Here is a 6000-nt window from a genome sequence, read left to right on the forward strand (position 1 = left end):
CAGCTCCGAGCTGCTGCACCTACTGACTGACGCAGTCAAGTTCTTAATATATACAGCACATAATGGGCGGGGCTACTACTAACAAACACTACGATTGGCTAGCATGCAATAGCCCATCTACATCACTACTAACAAACACTACGATTGGCTAGCATGCAATAGCCCATCTACATCTCTTCTTGTAGAAATAAAGAAACAACGGTAGGTTAAACACTGAACTACAAATGTAAAGAACATACTAGCAAAGTTATACAAAATCAACGGTACACAAAATCGCCATATCTAACGGGTGGCCTACAAACCCGTCCGGTCCTCGTGCGGTACGAGACCGCCTCACCTCCTTTCGTGGGAGAACAAGGGGAGGAGAGTGGGGACGCAACAGGCGACATGACAGGACTAGTGGGGGATAACACGGGCGCGTCAGGCACCGACCGACGCGGGGAACCCGCGGCAGGAACAACGGTTGGTGGTGAATCAACGGTGGGAGCGAACTCGAGATGCGGGGCGTCACGACTCGGAGACGCAGGACGCGGTTCCTTCACCGGAAGGATGTGTTGACGGTTGCGTCTGTAGATGGCCCCATCCACTTTGACCAGGTATGAACGTGGCTCCGTGGAAGGCCCGTAAATGTGTCCCAGCCGTGCATGGCCCTTGTCGGTTTGCAGACGAACCACTTGCCCACGTGCAAGAGGCGTGAGCGGCCTACTGGACCTGTCAAAAAACCGCTTCTGTGCGTCCCGGTGACGCTGTAGCTGCCGCTGCACCACGGGCGGAGACCGAACATGCGGCTGTAGCAGCTGCTGGGAGACAGGCAGGGGAGCACGGGTTTGGTGAGACATCAGACGCTGGGCTGGCGAACCTAGGACAGGATCTCGAGCAATGTTTCGTATATTGAGTAAGGCCAGGTATACGTCAGATTTGGCAAGGTAAGCTCGTTCCATGAGCTGTTTCGCACTCCGGACGGCGCGTTCAGCGAGCCCATTGGACTGCGGGAATTCGGGGCTACTGGTAATGTGTTGGAAGTCCCATCGGTTAGCAAAATCCTTAAATGCTTGGCTGGTGAACTGCCTACCGTTGTCAGACTGAAGACGTGCAGGGGATCCATGTGTGGAGAGGTGCCGTTGCAGCTTCTCGATCACAGCCTCCGAGGAAATGGTCCGCAGAAGGTCTATCTCGAACCATCCCGAGTAAGAGTCAATCAAAAACCAGGTAGTGTTTCCCGCGCCACTCGAAAATGTCGGTAGCCAACGAGGACCATGGAAGAGACGGGACCGGTTGGGGCAGTAGGGGCTGCTTCTGTTGATGTGGTGCCAAAAAAACGTTCTCATCTCGGTCCTAAAAGACTTCCCCCTTATCCTTAAACTGTGACCCCTTGTTCTGGACTTCCCCAACATCGGGAACAATCTTCCTGCATATAACCATATAACAACTACAGCACGGAAACAGGCCCGTTCGGCCCTACCAGTCCACGCTGACCATTCTCCCTGACCTAGTCTCATCTACCTGCTCTCAGACCATAACCCTCCAATCCCCTCTTATCCATATACCTATCCAATTTACTCTTAAATAATAAAATCGAGCCTGCCTCCACCACTTCCACTAGAAGCCCATTCCATACAGCCACCACCCTCTGAGTAAAGAAGTTACCCCTCATGTTACCCCTAAACTTTTGTCCCTCAATTCTGAAGCTATGTCCCCTTGTTGGAATCTTCCCCACTCTCAAAGGGAAAAGCCTACCCACGTCAACTCTGTCCGTCCCTCTTAAAATTTTAAAAACCTCTATCAAGTCCCCCCTCAACCTTCTACGCTCCAAAGAATAAAGACCCAACCTGTTCAACCTCTCTCTGTAGCTTAAGTGCTGAAACCCAGGCAACATTCTAGTAAATCTCCTCTGTACCCTCTCCATTTTGTCGACATCCTTCCTATAATTTGGCAACCAGAACTGCACACCATACTCCAGATTCGGCCTCACCAATGCCCTGTACAATTTTAACATTACATCCCAACTTCTATATTCGATGCTCTGATTTATAAAGGCAAGCATACCAAACGCCTTCTTCACCACCCTATCCACATGAGATTCCACCTTCAGGGAACAATGCACAGTTATTCCCAGATCCCTCTGTTCCACTGCATTCCTCAATTCCCTACCATTTACCCTGTACGTCCTATTTTGATTTGTCCTACCAAAATGCAGCACCTCACACTTATCAGCATTAAACTCCATCTGCCATCTTTCAGCCCACCCTTCCAAAAGGCCCAAATCTCTCTGTAGACTTTGAAACTCTACTTCATTATTAACTACACCACCTATCTTAGTATCATCTGCATATTTACTAATCCAATTTGCCACACCATCATCCAGATCATTAATGTAAATGACAAACAACAGTGGACCCAACACAGATCCTTGGGGTACTCCACTAGACACTGGCCTCCAACCTGACATACAATTGTCAACCATTACCCTCTGGTATCTCCCATTCAGCCATTGTTGAATCCATCTTGCAACCTCACTATTAATACCCAACGATTTAACCTTCTTAATCAACCTTCCATGTGGAACCTTGTCAAATGCCTTACTGAAGTCCATATAGACAACATTCACAGCCTTGCCCTTATCAATTTCCTTGGTAACCTCTTCAAAAAATTCAAGAAGATTAGTCAAATATGACCTTCCAGGCACAAATCCATGTTGACTGTTTCTAATCAGGCCTTGTTTATCCAAATAATTATATATATTGTCCCTAAGTATCTTTTCCATTAATTTTCCCACCACAGATGTCAAACTAACAGGTCTATAATTGCTAGGTTTACTTTTAGAACCTTTTTTAAACAAAGGCACAACATGCGCAATGCGCCAATCTTCCGGCACCATCCCCGTTTCTAATGACGTTTGAAATATTTCCGTCATAGCCCCTGCTATTTCTGCACTAACTTCCCTCAATGTCCTTGGGAATATCCTATCAGGACCTGGAGACTTATCCACTTTTATATTTTTGACATATCTGTAGAACCCCTTGGGGTTTACTTTTACATTACTTGCCAAAGCAGCCTCATATCTTTTTTTCGCTTTCCTAATTTCCTTCTTAAGATTCCTTTTACATTCTTTATATTCCTCAAGAACCTCATTTACTCCCTGCCGCTTATATTTATTGTATATCTCCCTCTTTTTCCGAACCAAGTATCCAATTTCCCTGGAAAACCACGGCTCTTTCAAATTATTATTCTTTCCTTTCCACCGAACAGGGACATAAAGACTCTGTACTCTCAAAATGTCACCTTTAAAGATCCTCCATTTCTCTATTATATCCTTTTCATAAAACAAAAAGTCCCATTTCACTCCTTTCAAATCCTTTCTCATCTCCTCAAAATTAGCCTTTCTCCAATCCAAAATCTCAACCCTTGGTCCAGATTTGACCTTCTCCATAATTATATTGAAACTAATGGCATTGTGATCACTAGACCCAAAGTGCTCCTCAACACATACCTCCGTCGCCTGACCCGTCTCATTTCCCAACAGGAGGTCCAACACTGCCCCTTCTCTGGTAGGTACCTCTACGTATTGCTGCAAAAAACTATCCTGCACACATTTTACAAACTCCAAACCATCCAGTCCTTTAACAGAATGTGATTCCCAGTCTATGTACGGAAAATTGAAATCACCCACAATCACTACTCTGTGCTTACTACTAATATCTGCTATCTCCTTACATATTTGCTCTTCCAATTCTCGTTCCCTATTTGGAACAGCCTCCTTAATCGAGCCTTCTAGTCTGTCCTGCCAAAGCACTGCTGTGATATCCTCCCTGATAAGCAATGCAACACCCCCACCTCTTGCCCCTCCGATTCTATCACAACTGAAACAATGAAATCCTGGAATATTTAATTGCCAATCGCAACCCTCCTGCAACCATGTTTCACTGATCGCCACAACATCATACTTCCAGATGTCAATCCAGGCTCTAAGCTCATCCACCTTTCTTAAAATGCTCCTAGCATTAAAATATACACATTTAAGGGACCCATCATTTCTTATTCTCAGTTTATTTCTTTTCACTTCTTTCTCTCCTACATATTGGGTCTGAGTGTTTCCCTTTTCTGCCTCCTGCCTCACACACTGCCTTTTAGCTATCTGTGTTTGAGTCCCTCCCCCCAACCGTAGTAGTTTAAAGTCTCCGCAATTATCTTAGCAAATCTCCCCGCCAGGATATTGGTTCCTCTCAGGTTCAGATGCAACCCGTCCTTTTTGTACAGGTCATACTTCCCCCAGAAGAGGTCCCAATGATCCAGAAACTTGAATCCCTGCTCCCTGCACCAGTTCCTCAGCCACGTATTTATCCTCCACCTCACACCATTCCTATTCTCACTATCGTGTGGCACAGGCAGTAAGCCTGAGATTATTGCTTTGGAAGTCCTTTTTTTTAACTCTCTTCCTAGCCCCCTAAATTCTCCTTTCAGGACCTCTTCCCTTATCCTACCTATATTGTTGGTACCTATATGTACCACAACCTCTGGCTCCTCTCCCTCCCCTTTCAGGATATCCTGGACACGCTCGGGACACATCCTGGACACCGGCACCAGGGAGGCAAACCACCATCCGGGTCTCCCGACTGCGTCCACAGAATCGCCTATCTGACCCCCTCACTATAGAGTCCCCTATTACTATCGCTCTCCTCTTCCTTTCCCTACCCTTCTGAGCAACAGGGCCGGACTCCGTGCCAGAGGCCCGGGCACCGTCGCTGCCCCCAGGTAGGCTGTTCCCCCCAACAGTACTTAAATAGGAGTACTTATTTCCAAGGGGTACAGCCACCGGGGTACTCCCTAGTCCCTGCCTCTGCTCCTTGCCCCCCCTAACAGTGACCCACTTGTCTACCTCCCGTGGTCTTGGAGTGACCACCTCTCTATAACTCCTCTCTATAACCTCCTCACTCTCCCTAACCAGACGGAGGTCATCAATCTGCCGCTCCAGGTTCCTAATACGGTCCCTTAGGAGCCCCATCTCGTCACACCTGGCGCAGATGTGGATGTCTGGAAGACTATCAGACTCCCAGATTCCCCACATCCGACACCCAGAACAATAAACTGCCCTGGCACTCATACTCCCCAAACAAAGCCCCGCGCTCGGTTACTAAACCTACCGCCCGGGCGCTGCTCCAACCGCTCCAACCGCCCACCCAAAAGAACTGAGTGATCTCCTGGGAGAGGCGAAAAACTGGATAAAAAACCCAGGCCAATTTGGGAAAAAAAATCCGGGAAATTCCTCTCCGTCCCCAAGCTAGGCGATTGAAACTAGTCCGGGAGATCACACAGGTCTTACTCCTTACTATCCCCACACAATACTTCCCAAGCATCTAGCCTGTCCAACCCCTTAAGAATTGTGTACGTTTCTATAAGATCCCCCCTCAATCTTCTAAATTCCAGCGAGTACAAGCCGAGTCTATCCAGTCTTTCTTCATATGAAAGTCCTGCCATCCCAGGAATCAATCTGGTGAACCTTCTCTGTACTCCCTCTATGGCACTTCTTACACTTCCAAAACTCCAATCTCCTTTCTTAAACAAGATGACCATAACCGTCCTACACAATTGTAACCACATTTCTTGATACTTTTGCAATAATCTCATATCCGAAGGTAGAGATAATTCACAATGCTAACCGGCATTGCAGATGTGTGAAGGAAGGAACTGCAGATGTTGGTTTGTACCAAAGATAGACACATAATGCTGGAATAAACTCTTTGGGTCAGGCAGCATCTCTGGAGAAAAGGAATAGTGACATTTCGGGTCAGAATCCTTCTCCAGATTACAAGCTGGAGAAGGCCAGAACTAAACAGGGCCGCAACAGATGAGCTCAGGGAGGGTGGAGTCCATAATGGCCCATTGCTGGCTGGAGAAGACGGACTAACGACAGGGTTACATGGAAGCAAACAGTGGAACTGGTAGGATGACCAGGGTGGGGGGGAGGAGTGCGGGGGGGGGTGGAAATAATGCAGGAGTTAC

The 6000-nt window shown here is 47.4% G+C and overlaps 1 protein-coding gene and 1 long non-coding RNA gene across 2 annotated transcripts in view; one reads left to right on the forward strand and one right to left on the reverse strand.

The window, feature by feature from the left end:
• LOC144595331 (retinol dehydrogenase 11-like) overlaps positions 1–6000 on the forward strand; it is a 379579-nt gene that overhangs the window by 153713 nt on the left and 219866 nt on the right. The window lies entirely within an intron of this gene.
• LOC144595594 (uncharacterized) overlaps positions 1–6000 on the reverse strand; it is an 80408-nt gene that overhangs the window by 47480 nt on the left and 26928 nt on the right. The gene's annotated exons all lie outside the window — the stretch shown is intronic.

The sequence above is a fragment of the Rhinoraja longicauda genome, chromosome 1, assembly GCF_053455715.1.
Source record: "Rhinoraja longicauda isolate Sanriku21f chromosome 1, sRhiLon1.1, whole genome shotgun sequence".
Taxonomy (NCBI): Eukaryota; Metazoa; Chordata; class Chondrichthyes; order Rajiformes; family Arhynchobatidae; genus Rhinoraja; species Rhinoraja longicauda.